At 41.5% G+C, this 23,356-nt stretch overlaps 1 non-coding gene across 1 annotated transcript; it reads right to left on the reverse strand.

Moving 5' to 3' along the window:
* Window positions 1-2,366: 2,366 nt before the first annotated feature.
* Window positions 2,367-2,472, reverse strand: LOC132616301 (small nucleolar RNA R71). Its single transcript, XR_009573092.1, has one exon. It is a non-coding gene; the product is annotated as a small nucleolar RNA R71 (small nucleolar RNA).
* Window positions 2,473-23,356: the final 20,884 nt, after the last annotated feature.

The following is a 23,356-nucleotide window of genomic DNA, read 5'->3' on the forward strand; positions in this document are numbered from 1 at the left end:
TCACATTTGACCCAAGGGGACCGTTGACACACTTCCCGAGGTGTTTGGATATGTTTTGGGAGACTTTTGGAAAATTTGGACTTTAAGTGAAAAAGAGTTGACTCAAAGTTGACTTTTGGGTACACCGACATTTTTTGGAAATCCATCGATTCTGAGAGGTCTGGATGGTCATTTAGAATTTGTGTGCATATCTAGTTTGGTTCCCAATGCGCCCAGGTGCATTTTGGGACTTGGGTTGAGAAGTTGGATTGAGGTATTGGGGGTAGACTTGGTCAACGAGACCTCCGTTGGAAATTCTGAGGCTATGAGTGTGTTCGTAGGGTGTTTTAATATGTGTATGTGTATGTGATATGTGAGCAGATGGCCTCGGGTGATAGTCGGGATTTCGGGATGAGTTTATGCTTATTTTGGGGAAATCTGGTTCTGGCGTACGCTATAGCGGTGGGATTGCCGCCACAGCGACCTAGTGCTTTCTTGGATGACCGCCTGATGTGGCGTGATTTTACGCCACGATCGATGATGTTCAGCTATAAGTGTTACTTGTTTTTAAGCGAGTCTACGTGATTTTACGTGTTTTTATTGGATTTCATGTATTAAGTGTTTTGATGGCAAAAGTTGAAGAAGTGGAGAAAATAACAGTCACTGAAGAGGCAGTTTCACGGAGAAATTAGACCGGCCGCAAAAACCTTATGCGGACCGTCAAATTGACCGTGTAATGGTCACAGTGCGCAATGTTCGACGAGCCATTCCTGCGGAACAATTATACGGACCACAGAATATTTGACTGTCCGTCAAAATGTATCGTTAATATGCTAGAGATTTTTAACGGATGAAAGGAAGGAATTTGACGATCCGCAGAACTGTTTTGCGGACCGTAAAATGGATCGTAGACTGAACCCGACGGGCAATTACGTCCTTTCACTTCTCACGATTTAGGTCTTATAAATACCTGTTATAGGTTTACATTACTACAAAACTCAGCTTTTATATTCCTTAGCGTTACTCATAGTTTTGAAATCTTTTGGAGATTACAAACAATTGCAAGTAATTTCTCAGGTCCAAGCAATCAATTGTAAGAATTATGATTCCCATTATTTCTTATTGTTCTTCTTCCTCTATGAGTAGCTAATTTCCCTTGCTAGGGTTGTGAACCCAATTATGGGTGTTTTGTGATTGGGTTTGTGATTGATATACACATAATGGATTATTAGGGTTTAGTTATTCTTCATTCTTCATTCATAATTAATGGTTGCAAACATTGATTAAAGCCATAAACCTTGATTTATTTGGGAAAATAATTAGGGTTGGTAAGAATAACTAACAAGGACTCAAAGCTTTAAACTTTGTTTAATAAATTCACTTAGGAATAAGAAGAATGTACTTGGCATGATTAATCGTTCTTCATAGTTACTTTGTTATATTTGGGAAAATCATAGAAAGACATAATCTTTATTTATTGGGAAATAGTAGAGATTCATATAGAGATTACGTGCATTCATATAATGATCCATTAGAAGTATATCAAGATCAATACCCATGATCATACACTCTATCTAACGGGGACACAACCTTAGTTTCTTTTACCATAAATTTCCACCAAAGCAAGTAGATAGCAATTAGTTATAGAAAAACCAACTATTACCAAAATCATCGGATTAAGAGATTAGACCTAAAACTTAGCATCCCACAATTTTAGTAACTTTTTCACACCATATTCCCTGTGGGATTCGACCCCAACCTTGTTGGGTTACTATATTTGACAACGTCCGCGTTATACCATTAATAGATGTAATTTGAGCGTATCAAATTTTGGCGCCGTTGCCGGGGAATACGATTTTGAAATTACTAAATAGTGTTTGCTATATTGAAGTCTTTTGCTTATTCTATCACACTTTGTTTGCTACTCCGTGTAAACCAGGTGAACATGAATCAGTATCAGCAAAATCAACGTGCTGGCAATCAGGGGAATCGGTTGAACAATCAGGCGAATGACTCAGATGATGAGAATATTTTTGCTGATCTTGTTGCAGAGGAGGACTATGCCTCTGCTATTGTTCAGCCTCGAGTTGCAGCTGCTAGCGTGAAATTTGACTCCTCTCTTTTCCAATTGTTGAAGCTTAAGGGATACTTTCGGGACTCTACCGAGAATGACCCTCAACGTCATTTGCAGAATTTTGTGGATGTGTATGCTAATGACATCCAGAACAACGTTCCACAAGATGCTATTCGGTTGAGGTTATTCAAATATTCCTTAACCGGGGAGGCAAGAACATGGTTTGAGAAGCTACCCCGAAATTCGGTTACTTCATGGGCAGAGATGGTGATGGCTTTTCTCACAAAGTGGTACCCCCCTAGCAAGAAGGCTGAAATTCATGACAAGATATATAAATTCAAGCAGCGACCGGGGGAACAACTATATGAAGCTTGGGAGAGATTCAAGGAGTATTTGCAAAAGAGCCCGAATCATGGTTTTCCGGAACACATATTAATGGAGAAGTTCTACCGAGGGCAAGATCCAGTGACACAGTCAGTGCTAATAATGCAGCTGATGGTTGTTTCATGAACAAAACTTTTCGACGAGTGACCAACATACTTAACAAGCTGATGACTCATAATCAGGCTTGGCACTCAAATAATGCTAATGTGGTACCATATGGTAGTGCAATGATCCAGCATAATGTAAAGGAGAATTAAGTCACCCAGCAAACATTGGCAGAACTTACAACAAATATTTCCTTGCTAACGAAAAAGTTTGATGAATCCCAGATCAAGAAGGTAAATGTTTGTGAGGAGGATACAGTTTTGCCAAAAGGGATGTACCATACTCAAGATGGTCCGTTCCATGATGGGACACCTATGCAGGTTGAAAATGCTAATTATGTTAATAACTCTCAAAGGGGTTACCAAAGACAGAATTACCAAGGTAGTTATCAGAATCATAATCAATGGAGACCTCAGCAAGGTCAAGATGCTTATAACAACTCTGGGAACTACAACAATAATTATAGTGGTGCGAACCAAGGGAGCTACAACAACAGCAACAATTTCGGGAACAAGAGTTTCAATCCTTATGTACCACTGAAAGGGCAGTCAACAGAGCAAGGTAGTTCGAAGGTTGAAGCAATGCTTGAGGAGATTCTGGCCAATAAATCTAAGTCTGAAAGGACTTTATCTGGGCTGACAGAAACAGTGGGTTCCCATACAGCGGCTATTCAGAAGCTTGAGTCACAGATGAGGGATATTTCTAGAGAGCAGCACCCTCCTAAAAAGGGAAGACTTCCGAGTGACACTATTCCAAATCCAAAGAATGGGGGAGGTGGTGTAGACCGTGTGTTTGCCATCACTACTAGGAGTGGTAAAATACTCCGGGGGGCTGATGAGAAGGTGATTGATCTTGAGCCGATAGATGAAGAGGATGAGGTGCAGTCTGAAGCACCCATCATTGCTGATGAGAATCCTACTGACAAGAAGGTTGTTGATATTCCAGAGATGGTGAAGGAAGCTGATAACACAAGCAAGCAGGCTGTAAAAGGGGCTCTCCGCCCTTTGACGTAGCTTTTCAAATCTAAACCTCTCTTTCCTCAGAGGTTGGTAAAGAAGAAGAAAGATGCTAAGTTCGAGAAGTTTTATGATCAGTTGAAGCAGTTATCTCTAAACTTTCGCTTCTTGGAAGCTGTCAAAGAGATGCCCAGTTTTGCTAAATATTTGAAGGATCTGCTGACTAAGAAGAAGACGGTTCAACATGAAACCGTGAGTTTGACTCACACTGTGAGTTCCATCATTTCAATTACAACTATTTAGAAAAAGGGATATCCTGGGGCGTTCACCATTCATTGTTCTTTTGGGCACCATGATTTTTCTCGTGCTTTGTATGATAATAGGGAGAGTATTAATTTGATGCCTCTTGCTATATACAAACAATCAGGTTTGGGGATGCCAAGGCCGACTACTATGAGGTTACAAATGGCTGATAGGTCTATCAAAAGACCTGTTGGGGTGGTTGATGATGTACTTGTGCGGGCTGGTGATTTTATGTCGCCTGCTGATTTTGTGATTCTTGACTGTGTTGTTGATCGAGACATTCCTATTATTTTGGGGAGACCTTTCCTTGCTACAGGGAGAGCTCTGACGGATTCGGAGAAAAATGAAATCAAGTTCCGAGTCAACGATGAAGAAGTGACTTTTCAGGCTAGCAAAGGGATGAAGTTACCAAGTGCTTACGAGAGTATTTCGGTAATTGATTCGTTTGATGTTGTTGATGAAGCAGTGGAGTTCAAGATGGAAGAAGAAAGTTTGGGTGAAGCTCTAGCTAGTATTCTTATGAATTTCGATGCAGAAGACATGGAAGGCTATGTGGAGACAGTTAATTCACTTGTTGGGTTGGGCTCATATTCATACCATCCAAAGAAGCTAAATCTTGATCTGGAAAATAGAACAACTCCTCCAGCAAAGCCTTCGATCATTGAGCCACCTAAGTTGGAGCTTAAGCAGCTCCCATCACATCTGAAATATGAGTTCCTTGGTCCGGACAATACATTACCAGTGATTGTTTCAGCCCTATTGACTGAGGAGCAGATTTTTCAGCTATTGGAGGTGTTAAGGGAGTATACGCGTGCTATTGGTTGGACCATAGCAGAGATTCGAGGTATTCCATCTGGGATATGTGAGCACAAAATCCAGTTAGAGGAGGATAGCAAACCAAGTGTAGAGCATTAGAGGCGACTGAACGAGAATATGCAAGAGGTCGTCAAGAAAGAGATCATCAAAAAGTTAGATGCAGGAGTATTTTACCCAATTGCTGATAGTAAATGGGTGAGCCCAGTCCAATGTGTTCCTAAGAAGGGCGGCATCACTGTTGTGTCGAATGCAAAGAATGAGTTGATCCCAACCAGAACTGTCACCGGATGGAGAGTTTGCATGGACTATCGCAAGCTCAACACAGCCACTTGCAAGGACCATTTCCCTATGCCGTTCATTGATCATATGCTTGATAGGCTAGCGGGGCGTTCCTACTATTGCTTCCTTGATGGTTATTCGGGCTACAATCAGATCAACATTGCATTGGAAGATCAGGAGAAGACCACATTTACTTGTCCTTATAGGACGTTTGTATTTAGTCGGATGCTTTTTGGTTTGTGTAATGCACCAGCCACTTTTCAGAGGTGCATGATGTCAATCTTCTCTGACATGGTGGAGGATTTCTTGGAAGTGTTCATGGATGATTTTTCTGTTGTGGGTGATTCGTTTGAAGATTGTCTTGGCCATCTGGGTCAAGTTCTAAAAAGATGTGAGGAGACAAATCTCGTGCTAAACTGGGAGAAGTGTCATTTTATGGTGAAGGAAGGAATCATCCCGGTTACAAAATCTCTGAAAAGGGAATTGAGGTCGATCAAGCGAAAATTGATGTGATTGCAAAACTTACACCACCTATCTCAGTCAAAGGTGTCCGAAGCTTCTTGGGACATGCTGGGTTTTATAGGTGCTTCATCAAAGATTTCTCCAAGATTGCCAACCCAATGTGCAAGCTTCTTGAAAAAAAGGCGAATTTTTCATTTGACGATAAGTGTTGAAAGGCATTTGAGTAGTTAAAAAAGCGTCTCACTACTGCTCCTATTATTGTTGCTCCTGACTAGTCCTTGTCATTTGAACTAATGTGTGATGCTAGTGTTTTTGCAATAGGTGTTGTGCTTGGACAGAGGCACACTAAAATCATGCACCCGATCTATTATGCAAACAAAACACTGAATGCTGCTCAGATGAATTACACAGTGACGGAGCAAAAGCTGCTCACCATTGTGTTTACTTTTGAGAAATTTCGGGCCTACTTGTTGGGGTCCAAAGTAGTGGTTTACACTGATCATGCATCCTTGAGATACCTCATGGCGAAGAATGAAGCAAAGTCGCGACTAATCAGATGGGTACTATTACTGCAAGAGTTTGATTTTGAGGTGAAGGACCACAAGGGCACTGAAAACCAGGTTGATGACCATCTCTCTCGACTTGAAGAGGCTGGGAGACCTTCTGATGAGCTTGATATAGATGATCCTTTTCCAGATGAGAAGGTGTTGGCTGTGTCAATGGAGGTGGCACCGTGGTATGCTAACATTGCCAATTATTTGGTAACAAGCATAGTTCCAGAAGATATCAAAGCCTATCAAAAGAAGAAATTCTTGCGGGATGCTCGATGGTACTAGCAGGATGAGACTTATTTGTTCCGAACATGCGCTAACAACATCATTCGGCGTTGTGTTCCTGAAAGTGAAGTGATGGGGATTCTAAAGGCGTTCCATGACTCTCCTGTTGGGGGTCATCATAGTGGAAACCGGACTGCAGCTAAGGTACTTGAGTGCGGCTATTACTGGCCGACCATTTTTCATGATGATAATCTATTAGTGCGGTCCTGTGATCAATGTCAAAGGCAAGGGAATATCGGCAAAAGGCAAGAGATGTCTATGAATTTTGTTATGGAGGTAGAAGTATTCAATGTCGGGGGGACTGACATTATGGGACCCTTTATGAGTTCGGGTGGCATGAAATACATCTTGGTTGTTGTGGACTATGTGTCAAAATGGGTAGAAGCGGTGGCTTTACCTATTAACGAGGCCAAGAGTGTTATGGGGTTCCTCAAGAAGAACATGTTTACTCGTTTTGGTACTCCGAGGGCTATAATCAGTGATGGTGGATCCCACTTTTGTAATAGAGCTTTCGCGGGACTGATGGAGAAATATGGTCTAAAACATAAGGTGGCAACACCTTATCATCCTCAGACAAATGGACAGGTTGAAGTGTCCAATAAGGAGATCAAGAGCATTCTAGCAAAAACAGTGAATGCAAATAGAACTGATTGGGCCCGCAAGCTCGATGATGCTCTATGGGCATACCGAACAGCTTTCAAGACTCCGATTGGGACTTCACCCTTCATTCTTGTGTTCGGAAAAGCTTGTCACTTACCGGTTGAGCTTGAGCATAAGGCTATGTGGGCGCTGAAGAAACTGAATATGGATTGGGAGGAAGCAACCAAGCTCAGGTTGTTTCAACTAAATGAGATGGATGAGTTTCGGTACCAGGCATATGGGAGTGCAGCACTTTACAAACAAAGGATGAAGCAATACCATGACAAGAAGATCCTGAAGTGAGAGTTCTACAAGCGTGACCCTATATTGTTGTTTAACTCTCGGTTGAAGTTGTTGCCTGGTAAGCTTAAATCAAGGTGGTCTGGTCCGTTTGAGGTGGTAGATGTTTCACCCCATTGAGCGATCGAGTTAAAGTCCGGAGATAGAACTCGGACATTTAAGGTGAATGGGCAGAGGTTGAAACACTACCACGGGATGGTTTCGGAAGATAGAATTGTTGACCGAACTGGTTGAAGCACCTCGGAACGAATAATGGTCTAGTGTACACAGATCAAGAGTGAATGGCTACCACCGTCGTGCCGCGACGTTAAATCAAGCGCTTCTTGGGAGGCAACCCAAGTGTAATGTTTATTTTCATTCTTGTTTCTGTTTGAATATAGGGTAATGTTTGTTGTGGTGCACGATATGAACAAGTTGGAGGAAAAAGTGCAAAAACGCCGATGGAAATTCAGCGCCAGATTTTACGGTCCGTCAAAATTTATACGGTCTGTAAAAGGAAGCGCAGAATTAAGTCAGCAAATAGTACTCACTGTTACCATTAGACGGTACATTCGACGGACCATCAAAATTTTGACGGACCGCATAACGAAACGTTTAATGGTACAAGAAAACATCTGCTCACTGTGATGCGTTTACGCCAACATTTGACGACCGTATAAATTTTGACGGTCCGACAAAATAAGCATAAGAGTATCACAGTGTGAAGGTTGCCAGTTCGTTGTCCCAGGTAAGTATTTGAACCGTAGAAATATCTACGGTCCGTAAAAAAAAATCGATAGTTTTTTTATTTTACTTAGTATAAGAAGTCGACTGGGTTTAAATCATACATTCCCTTTCCCACTCAAATACCAAAAACGTTTCCCAAATCCCTTTATATTCCCTCTCCCACTAAACCATAAATTCTTACAACGCCTCCCACCCACTCCCTAAAATTACGCCCCACGTACCCTCACTACTCTTTTCCATTTAAAACTCCTTCTTTCCCTTGCCCACAAATTCCCAGCCGGCTTATAATAACAAAAAAAAAAAATGGTGTTGGTTGTTCTTAGAGAGACCAAGGTCCCCGTACAGAGATTTGTGATTGTTGTTCTATACTACCCACTCCAACAAGCAAGCAAGTATGTGATTCTATACTCCTGTGATCATCACGGGCATTATATCCCATAATTCATAATATATGTTGGGGTCGGGTTTGTGCATAAAATTGGATATTGATGAACTCATAAGTGATGGTATGATGGGTTGGAGGGCATTCCAATGATTGTGTTCAAGCCTTTGGATTCAATCACTGTTATGACCGCCAACTGTTCGATGAAATGCCTAGAAAAAAATTGATAAAGAAAAGGGTGAAGTATGAGTAACCCCAACTTTATATGGGTTCTACAAGTGTGCGGTGATGTATAACCTTGTGTGTGAATGGAAGAGTCGAGTGTAACAACAAACGACATGAACTGAGTAGAAGAATTCGACTACAAGTTTGACGAACCGTAGAAATTTTGACGGTCCGTCAAGATGTGTCGTTAAAATTTTAGTGCAAGTATAATGCGCTGTGACCATTTGACGATAGGTTTGACGGACCGCAGAAAATTCTGCGGTGCGTCAAAACTCATCGTCAAATGGTCCAACCAAAACCCACTCACTGATACCATTTGACGGTAGGTTTGACGGACCGCAGGAAATTCTACGAATCGTCAAACCCCATCGTCAAATGGTTAGTTGTAACAATGTCGACTGTTGCCATTTGACGGCCAATTGTGCGAACCGTATAACTTCCTGCGGCCTGTCAAAACATTTGATGCTTTAATTCCACACATAAAAAAAAATATGCATTTAACGCATAAGTTGAAGGTGATACTGACATGCTTTCCACAGGTATGCCTCCTAAGGTTCGAAGAAGTGCTCCAACTACTTCACGAGGTAGAGGCAGGGACAGAGCTCAAAGTCGCCGGGGGCTCCGTGATGAGCCCGACCAAGGAGAAATTAGTGCAGGGGATGACGAGCCACTGCAAGCAAGACTCACCAGATCTAGGGGTGCTACTCAGGTACAAGTGTCCTCCCAGTCTGAAGAGAGGGACACTTCTACATCCTCTAGCAGCTCGGAAGATGAAGTGGAAGCTGCCAGGCTGCGGGAAATCCGAATGAAGGAAAGATCATAGCACAGTGTTAGATTTTCTATGCCAGGCTCTAAAGAAATATACGATCAGGGGCTTGAAGAAAAAGAAGGGGTGGTCCGAAGAAAAACATCCATGAGGAGAAACGAATTAGCCTAGACAGACTGGAGGGTTTTCCACGTATTCTTGCTACTCTTGACCACCATCAGTGGAACTTCATTAGCCACCCTCCAGGGGAGTACATCTCATCTATAGTGCGGGAATTCTATGCTAATTATGCGGCGGAAGTGAAAAATACTTTCAGGCCAGTTCAGCTTAGGAAGAAGAAGCCACCCCCGTTGACAGAAGTGACAGTCCGAGGCCAGCGAATCAATATCTCTACCGAGAAAATCAATCGTTTCTACTTTGGCCCCGATTATGTACCACCGCCAAACACAGATGAGCTTAAATACAGATTGGGTGGTGATCGGAACGACAAACTGGCTGAGTTACCATGGGTTGCTTCGGTGATAGTAAGGGGTTCCCCTGAGTGGAGTAAAAACACCTCGTTACCTGTAAAGAAAGAGGATTTGTCAGTGGAAGGAAAATTTTGGTAGAGCGTGTTGATCCATAGGTTGTTCCCCAGTCAGTCAGATAACGTGTTGCCGGTTGAGCGGGCCATACTAGTAGCTGCCATCATGTCAAGGTACAACATAAATGTGGAGGAGTTGGTGGTTCAACAAATTCATCAGAGAGCAATGACCAAGGAGTTGTCACTCGCATATCCCTGCCTCATTACAGCATTATGCTTACGGGAAAATCTAGATCATTATGCACACCGAGATCATCGGTTACTAGCCAAGAGTGTGTATGATCTCTCGAAGAGCAGAGATGGGGACATCCACCCTACTCCAGATGTTCCTATAGAGCTCACAGCTGGGCTTCCTGCTCCAGCATCCCAGGTACATGAGCTAGCAGCTCCCGAAACATCGCAGGAAGGGCCGACTGCCACAGGCACATCAGCTCACTTCACTTCAGGCACCCTGGGTACATCTACAAGGACCTCTTCCCATCCTGCTCCAGTTATTCACAGCACTCCTACCTCTCAGAGCAGCCATGTGGCCTCAGCTTCTACAGCCTTGCCTGGCAGTGTTATGATACAGTTTAATGCTCAAAATTTCCATGATGCTTTTGTGAAAGAAGATAGGGCAGACCGCCAAGTTGCTAACTTGATGGGACAGCTGCAGGGTTATATAGATAAAAGGGTAGCAGCAGCCTTGGAGCCCGCAAGGAAGAAGTGGGAGGATTCCCATAAATTCATCCATTCTCTGATTGATGGACTTGAGTGGCAGATTCTGGAGCTTGACAAGGTAGGCCCAACAGTTGATCTGGGGACGATGCAAATAAAGTTGATGTAATTGAAGACAGATGTACTAGCATTGAAGGTTAAAGAGGGACATGCTTCTGCAACCCCGCCACAAGCACAGACGTTAGACTTAGCCTCTCTGTTGCCTGTTGTTAATTTGCTGGGAGATGATTCCCCACCTCGGGCTACAAGCAAAAGGCCTAGGGAGGAAGGCGGGAATGATGATGAGGAGGAGGACAGTGAGGAGGAAGAGCAGTTTCGAAAGGTTCAGCGACGCTCTCTTGAGGAGACCCATTTTACGGGGGCGTCATCCAGCCATGCCTCTCCTGTTGAGATTACAGTGCCTAGTGTCTTGCTACCGGCAGAGGCTAGTACTACGGGTCCAGAGGAGCAACCGCGCTCTCAAAGTCTGATAGAGCCGGCTGTTGGTACCACCGTTCCAGCGACAGAGCAGGCACTGGACACCACTACTGAGGTGATGATACCTCAGGATGTGCAGGACGCCTAGAGCCTTTTAGGTAGCCCTATCCCTTTGGTTTGCTTATTTTCATGCCTTGGGGACAATGCATGCTTCTTTAGTTGGGGGTGGGACTATTTGATAGTAGTGTAGTGTACATATATGTTTAGGAACCCCCTCGGCTTTTCTTTGCCAGAGTTCTTTTCCTGAGGAGGGTTTTATTTTGTTGAAACTGGCATGTTTAGGATGTTGCTTAGGTTGAGTAGAGTAATTTTGACTTAGTTGGTGTTACTTTGTAACTGATGGCATGTGTTATGGTTTGTTGGAAATTTTGTACCCCTCAAAATTCTGAAAAATGCATACTTAGAACAGTTATTGGTTGACATGATTGATTATTTATATGACATTATGATTATTGGGGTATTGTGTATGATAAATGACTACTTAGGAGGTCACAAGTGTAAAAATAATTGTCCTTATGCCAATGTGTGTGTGATTTGTTAGTTTAATTCTGTTTAAGCATGTATAATCTAGAACTTGCCTGGTTGGTCTTGTTTGAAATCCGAAAGTTAGTTTGGTTGTGAAATGATCTTAGGCTTTCTTTGTGTAAATAGTCACTTTGCCTAAATAAGCCTTACCAAAAGCTGAAAATATCCCTAGTTTCCCTTTTTGAGCCTTTTGACCTTTTTCTTGGCTAGACAAATATGAAACCTCACCCGTTGTGCAATTTATCCATCTTCGCACCCGTTCCCTCCTTGATGCTACTAGATAGATAAGGCAAAGCGCCTAAGTTGGGGGTGAATTAAATGTGAAATCGATGTTAAAAACATAAATTGGGGTGGTGGAGTTTGCTAGTGGAGATTCGATGTGGTAGTTGCATATATATATATATATATATATATATATATATATATATATATATATATATATATATATAAAAATCAGAAAAATTTAACACAAAAAGATTTGCAAGTTAGATAGGAATAAAACCACATCGAGGTCGAAAACTTGAAAGAAAATAAAAAGGGTTGTAAAGAAAAAGGGTGAATTAAGGTGAAAATATGTTGTAGTGTTAAAGGAGGGGGAAGTCACTAATATCAAAAAAGTATCCTACCCGTCTCTAAGCCTACATTACAAGCCGAAACAAGCCCTAATGTGATCACAACCGAACAAGCCTAGGATGAAAGCATAGAAAATAAGGGCAAGCCTATGGTATTTGCATGTGTAGATATGAATTTCTTTGTGAGTGTGAGTGTTTTTCTTTTCTCTTTCGACTTCGTCCCATTCTTGTTATATATGTGTGTTGGGACATTCTTTGGTCTATGTAAGGGCATAAGGATGAGAATTGAGCAAAATAAAGTGACCGCCTAAAGTAGCGTTTGTGTGCATCATAATGTGTTCGATAATGTAATGTCATGCATTGAAGCATCATTGTTAGTCATAGCATTCTTGAGTTATGTATATTGCTTTAAAATAGAAAATTGGGGTGGTCCTTTGAAGAAAATCATGCATGCCGGTAGTTCAGAGTCAAAACCAATGTAGACATTGTTATTCTATGATATCTAGGTGTTAGATTGAGTCGTCGTTTTGTATAGCTTGCTTGGACAAGCAAATACTTTAAGTTGGGGGTGTTGATGTGGCGTGATTTTACGCCACAATCGATGCTTTTCGACTATAAGTGTTACTTGTTTTTAAGCGAGTGTACGTGATTTGACATGTTTTTTATTGGATTTCAGGTATTAAGTGTTTTGATGGCAAAAGTTGAAGAAGTGGAGAAAATAACAGTCACTGAAGAGGCAATTTGACGGAGAAATTAGACGGGCGGCAAAAACCTTATGCGGACCGTCAAATTGACCGTGTAATGGTCACAGTGAGCAATGTTCGACGAGCCATTCCTACGGAACAATTATACGGACCGCAGAATATTTGACGGTCCGTCAAAATGTATCGTGAAAATGCTGGAGATTTTTGACGGATGAAAGGAAGGAATTTGACGGTCCGCAGAACTGTTTTGCGGACCGTAAAATGGATCGTAGACTGAACCCGACGGGAAATTGCGTCTTTTCACTTCTCACGATTTAGGTCTTATAAATACCTGTTATAGGTTTACATTACTACAGAACTCAGCTTAGTTACTCATAGTTTTGAAATCTTTTGGAAATTACAAACAATTGCAAGTAATTTCTCAAGTCCAAGCAATCAATTGTAAGCATTATGATTCCCATTATTTCTTATTGTTCGTCTTCCTCTATGAGTAGCTAATTTCCCTTGCTAGGGCTGCGAACCCAATGATGGGTGTTTTGTGATTGGGTTTGTGATTGATATACACATAATGGATTATTAGGGTTTAGTTATTCTTCATTCTTTATTCATAATTAATGGTTGCAAACATTGATTAAAGCCATAAACCTTGATTTATTTGGGAAAATAATTAGGGTTGGTAAGAATAACTAACAAGGACTCAAAGCTTTAAACATTGTTTAATAAATTCACTTAGGAATAAGAAGAATTTAATTGGCATCATTAATCATTCTTATAGTTACTTCCTTATATTTGGGAAAATCATAGAAAGACATAATCTTCATTTATTGGGAAATAGTAGAGATTCATATAGAGATTAAGTGCATTCATATAATGATCCATTAGAAGCATATCAAGATCAATACCCATGATCATACACTCTATCTAACGGGGACACAACCTTAGTTTCTTTTACCATAAATTTCCACCAAAGCAAGTAGTAGATAGCAATTAGTTATGGAAAAACCAACTATTACCAAAATCATCGGATTAAGAGATTAGACCTAAAACTTAGCATCCCACGATTTTAGTAACCTTTTCACACCATATTCCCAGTGGGATTCGACCCCAACCTTGTTGGGTTACTATATTTGACAACGTCCGCGTTATACCATTAATAGGTGTAATTTGAGCGTATCACCGCCGCAGTGGTCTGAGAAGTCGTCGAGGCGGGACCACGGCAGCGGTCCCGTAGCCGCAGAAGCGGTATTGGGCAGGGATTATTTCATTAACTGAGTATTAAAACCCCTAAGTCCCTCATTCTTTATTATTTCGACTTTAGAGTTCTTGAGAGCTTTTCAAGGTGATTCTTGGGGGAAACTCTTGGTGGTAAGTTCTTCTATCTCCTTTACTATTCCATTGTCCTTAATCACCTTAGAATTCCTTTATCATGATAGTTCATTAAGTGTTTGATGATTAAAAGAGGGTTCCATGAGTTCTTCCTTATGGGCTTCTAAACCTTGATTTACTGATTGGGTTAGCTTCATTAAGCATGGAATTGATGATTAGAGCCTATATTTGCATGATTCTTCCTATTTAGTGGCTAATTTATGGGATTAGAAGTTAGGATTTATACCCAAATTTGGGGTTTTGCCTAGAATCCGAATTTGAGTAAATTGTTGGTTATTCTAGCTTGATAGGGATTGGAATTGATCACCTAGAGCTTTAATTTTATGTTCAGACCTTTATATTCCCGATTTCTCTTTCCCAGTTTATAAACCCTATTCTATAGGTTGGGGATTTAGGTCCTGAATAGAAGCAGGGTTTGATTGATGTTTTTTTTATTATAATTGCATGTTCTGAATTTGATTAGACTTCCATTATCACGAGGCTCGAAGGAAAGGAAATACTAAAGTGTGATTATTGGAGACTTGATGTTCGGCTTTCCAGGTAGGTTACGGTTAACCTTATGGTGTGACTTCGATTAGCGAAGCGTATGTTTGGATGATATTGACGGAGAATGCATGTAAGCCTTCGGGTACGAAGTTAGGATGGATATTGTCTTAGGTTAGGCCTTGTTGTATGATTTGGGGCTAGCCACCCCGTTGTGTTGAGTGACTCATCTTGATCTATTTACTTGTTAGTTCGTTGATACGTTGAGACATTGGTAATTGTGGCTAGTGATATATCATGGATTTGATATTGCGGTACTTACTTGTTCGATACTGAGATGAGAATGGTGATTCATTGTGGCTTACTGTGTAGCCTTATTGTTGATGATACTTTCGTGCCATGTGTGATATTGTTTCGGATTACATTGGTTGTTGATCTCACATTTCATCATATTCATACGCATTTCCATGATACACTGACATATGCATGGTCTGGTATTGATTATGATATGTGAGAGAGTGTAGCCTCCGAGGTTACTGCTGGAGAGCGTAAAAGAGAGATGAGTGTTCGTTGCTCGAGGTTTCTTTCCTGAACGAAAGAGTGTCCAATGCCCGAGGTCTTTTCCGAGATCGTGAGAGTGTGCTCATGATCCAAGGTCATATTTTGAAGCGAGTGGTATGTGGACTTCGTAGGTCCCCCATGGGTCATGATCGTCGAGATGTGGAGTTATTCCATTCGGGACATGTTGTACAAAGCTGCATATGCATTGCATTCATTCTGCATACATTATTGCATTCCATTGTATCTTGGTTTCTGTTGATTTTTGTGATACTGTCGTGATGTACTGATTCGGATTGCTCTACTGAGACTTAGCACAGTTGGGTTTAGATGCTACAACATAGGTGATGACTTGTACCGTGGATATGGCTTATTGTTGACTTGTACTTGTTGGTTTATGTGTTTATCCTGCTTTGTTGTCTTTATATACGTTTGCTAGTCTTAGTCGGCCGATGATACCTACCAGTACTTGTTGTTTGTACGGACCTGCACTTGTTGCATTCTTTTATCAATGTAGAGTTCTAGGTGGGTTCGACCTCTACTTCTCGTGGCTGATCGTACTTCGAGGGTTGCAGTTTAGAGTCTTACAGGGTGAGCACGAGGAACGTTCGCCGCCTTGAAGATTCTTTTTTTATTTATGTCTTACTTGATATTCTAAGACATATTGTCACGACCCAACCCACGGGTCGTGCGGTAAGCGAACCCTTACCAACCAACCCAAACATTCAGCCAGTTTATAACAACAATTCTTAAAAATCACAAAATCAAAGTAAAAGCTCATACAGACTCAGTCTGAAATACAATGAAACTGAAAAGAATTTCCTGAAATCTAGTCTAGACTGGTACAAGAGCTCCTACTGTATGGAAAGACAAAATAAATGACACGGCCTCTGCCTGGAGTGAGATGAGCGAGGTTGTAGGAGAATGCCTGATAAATCCATACGACGAAACTTCAACTAAAAACCTGCAACAAATCTACACCCAAAAAGGATATAGCAAGAGTAGTATCAGTACACCACACGTACTGGTAAGCATCATAGGTCAACTAAGATTATTTCACGCAACACAATATAAAGTCAATAAGATAAGCAGATAAATCAAAGACCCTAAAGATTCTCAATAGAGGTTATTACACTCTCACTACTTACCATTCTACACTCAGCTGTTCACTTCTTTTATTCCCATAGAAAAGTATCGGTTATCTAACTAGTCATTTAAAACCCATTCCACCTTCCCTTAACCCAATAACTTAAGTCTCATCTCCTCATTCACACTAACATCTAATTCCTAACTTTTAGCCGTAAAACCCCTTTTACCTTTACAGCCTATGACACCCTCATGGGATAACTCACCACTTAGTACTTCATCCCTACTGTACATACATGCTAACTGATGTCTTTCCTCAGTAGTCATGACATGCAGGGGACCCATGTGGTCCATGTACCACTCGTTCCGGATACTCATCGGACCCGAGCCATAAATCCTCTGCTCCAGAAAGAACCTCAGATGCGGATCCATATCATATAGATTTCTCTTATCAACTCAAACAGCCATAAGACCAGATAACTCAATTTCCTATACTTAGCCGTTCCTGCTCCATGTATTTCCTCATAACCCATGCAATGCAATGCAATGCAATGATGCAGTAAATCAAATAAATCATGAATCATGCCCTTGGTGGGCGTAGTACTAGTCTGGTTTACTTCGGTCCTCTCAGTATAAATCTCTTGTTAACAAGAATGACAACTGTCACAACCCGACTAGGGGCCATGACGGGTACCCAAGGCTAACCACCGAGCACCGCTCATACCTTTACCCATCGTACACATCAAGCGTTCATTCATTAATCTTATACTCAAATCAGAGGAAAACCATTTTTTTCACCTTGAAACATAATTACCTTTATATACATAAGCCCTTCGGCTATCAAAATAATATACATACGATAAGGACATCGTGAGACCATACTACCCACACATGCGCATCTACGAGCCTCTACTAAAGTACTAGACATATGGACGGGACAGGACCCCGTCATGCCCAAAACATATATATACACAAAAGAATAATTCAATAGCACCTCCGGAATAATGGGGTGCTCTCAAAGTTTGCTAGTAACTCCTACGAGTCTGGATCACCTCCCTACCTACCTGTGGGCATGAACACAACGTCCAAAGAAAACGGACGTCACTACGAACATTGTACTGAGTATGTAAGGCATGAATGAAATGAACATAATAGAGAAATCATAAGACATAACATGAAGATATAACCTGCGTAACTTTTAAGGGTGGATATATTTCATACCTATATAATATATAATCATAGTACATGTATCATCATAGCGCATAAATCATCGTATCATATATATCATAGTACCATATCTTCTCATACACATTAAACATTATCCGTATTCGGCCACGTAGTGGCTCGACAATATCCGTATTCGGCCACATAGTGGCTCGACAATATCCGTATTCGGCCACGTAGTGGCTCGACAGTATCACATACATGTCTTCCGTACCCAGCCATAACAAGGCTCGGTATATTCATCATCATGCCATCACTACAGAAATCTTTTATCATCACGTACATCTCATAAGCTTATCATAACTTTTCATGGAGCATGCATTTGAATTTAAAGACAATCTATGAAAATCATATCATATTCGTAGCATGAACTTCATAAAAATATCGTATGATAGGCTTTATAATCTCTAAACTTAGGCGCATCATTACCATTATCGTATCTATGGCATATCTCTTACCTTTATCTCATATGAAACCCCCTATGAACATAGACTTGTAATTTTTCGGAACATTGGTCATACGACATGCATTAGAGCTTATAGACAATATATAACAATATCAGGGTGACATAAGGTCGAGAACCCCCGATTACATTATGGAGTGATCATATTCATTACGTATCACCTTGAGGGGACTAACATTTTAAGGTGAGTGTACACAAGAAAAAGCATCAATGGAACCATACTTAGGATCATTAACCTCATGGACATCGTATGTTACTCTAGGATTCTTTATACTTAAACTCATCATCATCATTATCATGCTCGTATCATATCTCTTTTCTTTATCATATGTGTATGCAGCTCTTTATAGTCATGGACTCATAATTTCCCTTATTTAGGAAGATCACGGAAAAATAGGAAGATTCATGCCATAGGAGTCATGCCTTGAAGGAAAGGATTAGCCTTACATACCTCTTTCATTTAGCTATTCTATCGTTTGATCGTTCTTTTTCGTTGCTCGCGTTTCTACCTTCAAGAAAGTTCGTATTAACATTAGTTAATCGATTATAAGAACATGCTTACTAAAGCTAGAGAAAATTGGGAAGCATTTCCTTTGTTTATAAAACTTTCCCCATATTCCATATCAACTCCCAACCATCCATAACAACATTCACAATATTATAAGCAACAATCATCATTCATCTACATTATCCACATTTCACAATTTCACTTCAATTCCTCCATAATCATGGTCATAGTTCAGTATTGCATTTTCTCACATATAATACTTATCCCATATTCTAAATGTCACTTATAGCATGCTTACAATCACAACATATCAATATTCATGACTCATTCCAAACTACTACCCAAAATCTCATTATTCTCATCTTTGTGACCCATTTTCTATCTCCTTTCATAATATAAGTCTTTCAACCTCTCATTATCTTAAACAACGTGGAAAGATCATAAAACTTACCTTAGATAGTGTAGGAATAAGCCTTGATCGGAAATACTCCTCTTACACCAAAACCCTAGTTCACTTCCATTGGAATTTCTTAGCTTGGATGAACTTCAATAAGTTTCATACACTTGATTTTGTTGGTTTGATGGAGTTGATCATCAATTTCTCTTGATTTCTTATGGAAGAAGTATGTGGAACCCTCTAGAAGCGTTGAGAGAGATGAAGAAGTGTGGGAAATGAAATTAGTGAAGTGGGATCACATTTATATGATGGAACTTAACTCAGCCCGTCGGGACTTCCACGGACACTTATACGGTCTGTATAACATTGCACGGCCCGTATAAGTGGTCGTGGTTCACCACCAGGAAACATCACCTCTGCTGGGTGTTATACGGACCCTTATATGGACCGTATACTGTTATACAGACCGTATAATTCGGTCGTATAACCCCATTTCCCTGAAATGATCTCCGTCGTTCGTTTGATCTCCAATCCTTATGGAACCTTCTTGACACTTGTTTCACACCTCGTTAACAATCTAAGGGACATTATAACTCTTCTCCAAAACATCATTAATTCGATACCCGTAAATCTTGCCTGACACACAGCCTATACCTTGCTTTCCTTAACAACTTCCGTCTCCTACCTCATATGTCTTTGAAATCTCATTTAGAATCATCAAATGTTATTTCTTACTTATCAAACATCGTATACGTCGTGCCCTTCATTAGTCTATTCACTGTACGTTAACGGGAAATTTACGGGGTATAACAACAACTATGTGAATATGTCAATACAACCGGGAATAAAGATGGAAATCCCCCACTCCTAGGGATGCATAATTTAAACAACGAAGTACCTCTTAGTGATAATATCACCCTTCAATCAATAATTATTCCTCGTTACCCTAGCTACTATTTACACATGATTTTAGTTACATTATAAAATATGTCCATCCAAACTCCAAGTCTGGAGACCTATTCATGCAATCTTCCGTCAAAGTCTAACTCAAGTAAACCATAACCTACCTCGTTGATGAACAACTAATTGAATCCCCATGAATTGCTCGTCTTCCTAACCTTCATCCGAATCGATGAGGGTTAATTGTCATAGGGAATGATGGGGAGGAAATAGAAAGGTCTTTTTTTCTTGGTGTCAAGGGTTTTTCTTTCATATGCAACCCTAGGAGCAGCCTTTTGGGAGCCTTTCATTCAAAAAGGAGGGTAAAATAAACTAAGTGACCAAAAATGAGGTCACAGCCCCGTGTCGATCGTTGTGGCGGTCGTTTTCTCACTATAGCGGTACCGCTACGGCGGTACCTTGACCGCTATAGCGGTCTGCTTCCTTCCCTGGCCCACAATTTTCTAATTCTATCCAAAATTAATTTTTCCCATTGTCAATCCTTAAAACACCCTATAGGTCTCATTATTTACAATTATAGACCTGGATTGGGCATGGGTTCGCGGAGTATTATATAACGACCAGACCGGTCGTAACACATATTGAGACTATTGATGTATTATTATTACTTCCAGACTTGTAGATTCTAGTTAGATGCTCTTGTATGACTAGACCAGATTACGAGGTGTATTTTCTTACTTCCGCATTTTTCTTATATCATTATCATAAGACTTATGTATTTCTATCTCTTTTCCTTATTTATTTATTATTTCATGCTTTTAAGATTGTTGGGATAAGGGTTCACCTACCAAGATGAGAAAGGTAGGCACCCGCGCGACTTAGTGAGATTGGGTCGTGACAAGTTGGTATCAAAGCCCTAGGTTACCCGATTTATAATACAAGAGCGTGTCTAGTAGAGTCTCCTAGATCGGTACGATGAGCTTCGTAACTATCTGCAAGAGTCTATAGGAGATTTAGAAAACTTCACTTTCTTTCATTCTTTCGTGCTACTTTATTCTGATTGGTATCTGCAATAATCAAATTGGTATCTGACTCTTATCTTTTCTCTCACGGATGGTGAGGACTCGAGCTATAATAGCTCGAGGCTAGGTGCCAGAGCCCGCAGCTACGGCTGGCACCAGGGGACGAGCGACAGCCAGAGGACGCGGTCAAGCTAGAGGCCGCGGGGCTACCCCAGCCAGGAGGAGGGTTCCTATGATAGGGCTGCGGCGTGAGAGATCTCCGTCTCCAGAACCTGAGGATTAGCAGGTTCGAGACCAGGTCGTCAAGGATGATAAGGCTACAGCACGGGTATACCCTGAGGTCAGTTCAGAGCAGATTATGCAGGATACTATGGTGTGTCCCACTCCATTTAGATGCCCAGCAAGCTGCCGCCGGTGTTACTACTCTGGGCGGAGGATCACAGACTAGAGTTGGGGCGCAGAGACCGACTAGTGTAGTGCACCCTGTTTTGGCTATGGCTCCTCGGATGGATGAAATGCCAGCCCTGGGAGATGATATTAGACCCGTGGCGGGGCCTGTTATGACCTTGACTGATCAGGAGCCAATTAGGAGGCTTAGAAAGTTGGAGCCGCCAAGATTTGCTAGTTCTTCTAGAGAGGATGCATATCAGTTCATCTTAGACATGCATGAGTTGTTGCATATGATGGGTATTGTTGAGACCCACAGAGTCGATTATGTGTCTTACTAGTTTCACGGAGACGCGAAGACCTGCTGGAGATATTTCATTGCTTGCAGACCCGAGGGTTCTCCTCCACTGACTTGGACACAGTTTCATCGGGCCTTCCTTGAGAAGAATATGCCCCGGCCTTTGAGAGAGGCATATAGAGAGGATTTTCTCCATCTATGCTACTCGTATTTGGATCGTTAATCAGCGCCTTTGATTCCTCCTGATCCTGACAGGATTTGACGCTTTGTTGGTGGGCTCGTTGGTTCTCTTCAGATTCCTTGCCTTTAGCTTGAGGCCATGGGGGATTCCTTCTATTCCATCGTTGAGTATGCTTCTTTAGTCGAGGCCACTAAGGCCCATGCATTTGGGGGAGTTAGTGAGAAGAGGCAGCGATAGTTTGGGAGTTATGGTGGTTCCAGCTCAAGGGGCGCCGGTCAGCCTTCTAGGCAATATCAGTCATATTTCGGTCACCCTGTACACTCAGCTTCGTAGGTTCCCTCTAGTGGGCCACCTAGGCAGAGAGGTCCTGATAGCTCGTTTTCTCAACCACTAGACAGAGTTGTTCCAGTCGGGTCTTCAGCTTCGATCTATCAGTCTCCACTTCCAAAGGCGTGTTTTACGTGTGGATCATTTGGTCATATTGCTCAAGATTGTCTATGACCCAGGCAGGGTTATCAACCTCAGAAAACTCCGGTATCTTCAGGTAGCCGAGGTGGTGCTTCTTCAAAAGGCGATGCTCAGTCAGGCCGCTGTGGTCATTAGGTTTCTAGAGGTGGATCCCAGGCTGGTAGAGGTGGGTCCCAGAGTTTGCGAGGCAGATCAAAGTCTAGACATGGTGGGGCCGAGTATTATTCATTCCCAGGTAGACCCGAGGCGGATGCCTCAGATGCTATCATAGCAGGTACCATTTTTGCCTGATATAGAGCAGCATATGTATTATTTAATCCCGAATTTACTTATTCGTATGTGTCTGCATATCATGCCATTGATTGGGATTTTCCTTGTGATAGCATAGTTGTACCTATTCATGTGTCTACTCCGGTCAGAGATTCTGTTGTGGTTGATCGAGTTTATCGGTTGTATTTGGTTAGTTTTATCGGTTATGACACTTGGGTAGATTTGATGATTCTTGATATGGTGGATTTCGATATTATATTGGGTATGACTTGGCTTTCTCCTTATCATGCGACCTTGGACTGTCACGCCAAGATAGTCAGTTTAGCCATGCCGGGCATTCCTAGACTTGAGTAGAGGGGTACGCCTAGCCCCGCTTCGAAGAAGATTATTTCTTTTTTTCAGGCGAAAAAATTAGTCAACAAGGGGTGTTTAGCTTATCTGGCTCATGTGCGTGACACTACTGTTGCATCTCCACCCCTTGAGTCCATTCCCATTGTGAGCGAGTTCGCGGAGGTATTCCCGTCTGACCAGTCGGGTATGCCACCCGATCGCTACATTGACCTCTGTATTGACTTGGATCCGATCACTCTCCCTATTTCTATTCCGCCATATCGGATGGCACCTATCGAGTTGAGACATCTTAAGGAGCACTTACAGGATTTATTGAGCAAGGGGTTCATTAGACCGAGTGTCTCCCCTTGGGGTGCTCCTGTGTAGTTTGTGAAGAAGATAGATAGATCTATGAGGATGTGTATTGATTATCGCCAGCTGAACAAGGTTACTATTCGGAACAAGTGTCTTATGCCTCGTATTGATGATTTATTTCACCAGCTTCAGGGTGCTTCAGTATTCTCGAAGATTGAGTTGCGTTCAGGCGACCACCAGCTGAGGATATTCTGAAGATAGCTTTTCGGA

The sequence above is a fragment of the Lycium barbarum genome, chromosome 10, assembly GCF_019175385.1.
Source record: "Lycium barbarum isolate Lr01 chromosome 10, ASM1917538v2, whole genome shotgun sequence".
In the NCBI taxonomy this organism is placed as follows: Eukaryota; Viridiplantae; Streptophyta; class Magnoliopsida; order Solanales; family Solanaceae; genus Lycium; species Lycium barbarum.